The following is a 2,300-nucleotide window of genomic DNA, read 5'->3' as shown; positions in this document are numbered from 1 at the left end:
GTGTGCGCACACCTTTATTCACAAACTCTTCAACTTATACTCTTTTACCGAAGCTGCTACAGCTCGATTGGCCGAATACCCTTAGATCCTATTTCGGTGAATTTGACATCTGCCTTACATGTAACAGATTAGCGGTTTAGCAGTTTTAATTTAGTTTGAGTGAAGAAATTCATTTTATAGCAAAATCTGAAATCGTGAAGCACTCATGAAAGTAAGCTTATTCTCGGATTCCTGAAACTTTAGATTTGCTCTTTCTTTTACTGCAAAGTACAACGTTGTTTTTTTTGTTTAAATCTTTCTAGACATGGTAAATATGAACGACAAAGCAGTTTTAACATAGTTTGAGTGAAGGAATTCATTTTATAGATAAAATCCCAAGAGTCTGCAGAGAAAAGAGAGTGAATGCGAAGTAGACTTTAACTAGGCTATGGGAGCGAGCCGAGTGTCGGCTAACCGGGAGAATTGCTTGAAAGAAACGCGACACCCGAATGAACGGTCAGAACAAAGCCTCAATACGGGATTCTCGTGGTGTTTTTGTTGCTGCCTTGTCTTTTGCATAGAGTAAAAGACAAGGCAGCCATCGAATAGGGCCCGATTGTTCCTACTTGGTCAGCCGAGGAGCAAGGGGCACTAATGACTTGTTTCTATTATTGGCAGGCTTTACCTTTGCGGGTGAAGCCCTTTCTGTCTGTGCAAAAGAAATCTTGCTACTTTGCAGAGTGACTTCTCTGAGTAGAGTCGCCTTACTTGTTGCGACTGTGCCGATGTTCGAAGCTGGAGTGCAAAGTTGTTGCTTGAATGGTGCTTGCTGGAGCATGCGGGAGTGCAAAGTTATACCATTTAAAAGGGCTGAAGAGTGCTCAGTGCAGCGGGTGGGCGGAGGTGCAACGTGACACTCTGGCCACCTATGGCCATAAAAAGAACACTGCTACAAGTGCGCATTGTGCCAGCAAGGGCCCTCGGACCTGAAACAGTGGACAGTTATCGCTTCTCGGCCTTTTGGCTAAGATCAAGTGTAGTATCTGTTCTTATCAGTTTAATATGTCCTCTATACGAGGACAACATATTAAATGGATTTTTAAGAATAGGAGTTGAAAAAGAAGCTTGCTCCGTTCACTCCAAGCCTCGACCCGGTACTGCAGTGCCGCTGGGAACGGTGCGCTCTCCTCTGCTCTTGTGAAAAAGCAAACAGCGGTGCAGGATGGAAGTTTCAGGGAGCCCAAGATGAAACTTTCTTTTAATCTGCTGAGAAAAGAGAGTGAATGCGAAGTGGACTTTAACACGGCTCTGGGAGCGAGCCGAGTGCGGGCTAACCGGGAGAATTGCTTGAAAGAAACGCGACACCGAATGAGTGGTCAGAACAAAGCCTCAATACGGTGTTCCCGTGGTGTTTGTGGCTGCCTTGTCTTTTGCACAGAGAAAAAGACAAGGCAGCCATCGAATGGATTGTTTCTACTTGGTCAGCCGAGGAGCAGGGGGGGGGGGGCAAGCGTCTCAACCAAGCAAAGCTCACCAAGTAGGAACAATCGGGCCCTTTTCGATGGCTGCAACACCTGAAAGAGATATTGATGCGAGACCCGATCAAATGCTTTTTCAAAGTCTAAATTTAAGATGACAAGCCGGGTGTTTCTGTCTCTAGCGTAATCAATGATGTCTCGAATCAGTACGAGGCTGTCGGTGAGTTGTCTCCCTGAGATGGCACAAGCTTGGTCTGGGTGAATTACCTCCTCTAAAACAGAGGACATCCGTGTTGCTAAAACCTTGCTAAAAAGTTTACAGTCAAAGTTTAAAAGTGTGATGGGCCTCCAATTCTTTAGGTCAGTCTTATCATTTTTTTTATAAAGTAGAGTCACTATTCCCACTCTAAAACTGTCAGGCAGTCGGTCGAGTTTTTCAAAATCTTTAAAAACATCTAAAATGTCTGATGATAAAAGGTCCCAATAGGTCAGATAGAATTCTGCAGGAAGCCCGTCTAAACCCGGAGCTCGACTTCTCTTAAAACCTGTTTTAAAACCATTTTTTTAACTCTAAAGCAGTAAAATTCTGTGTCAAGTGTGCATTCTCTTTTACGGTTTTGTCAACGAATTTTAAGATTTCTGCCGATGTTTCCAAGTGCACTGGTTTCTCTTTGTACATGTTACTATAAAAGGTATGTACAGTTTCAATCATCTCTTGTGTGGATTTTGTTAAAAACCCATCTTCTCTTTTTAGATTTTGAATACACTCCTTTTTATTTATAACTTTCTTTCTTTTTCACCTTCCTCAATTTCCTGCTCCCTGCTTCTTACAAAAATTCCTTT

At 43.0% G+C, this 2,300-nt stretch overlaps 1 non-coding gene across 1 annotated transcript; it reads left to right on the top strand.

Moving 5' to 3' along the window:
- Positions 1-983: 983 nt before the first annotated feature.
- On the top strand, positions 984-1,167 carry LOC140280508 (U2 spliceosomal RNA). Its single transcript, XR_011909469.1, has one exon. It is a non-coding gene; the product is annotated as a U2 spliceosomal RNA (small nuclear RNA).
- Positions 1,168-2,300: the final 1,133 nt, after the last annotated feature.

The sequence above is a fragment of the Leuresthes tenuis genome, unplaced genomic scaffold (genome assembly GCF_036924035.1).
Source record: "Leuresthes tenuis unplaced genomic scaffold, fLeuTen1.0.hap1 SCAF_21, whole genome shotgun sequence".
Classification (NCBI taxonomy): Eukaryota; Metazoa; Chordata; class Actinopteri; order Atheriniformes; family Atherinopsidae; genus Leuresthes; species Leuresthes tenuis.
The sequence above is the reverse complement of the archived record's forward strand: the minus strand, read 5'-3'. Positions and strand labels throughout refer to the sequence as shown.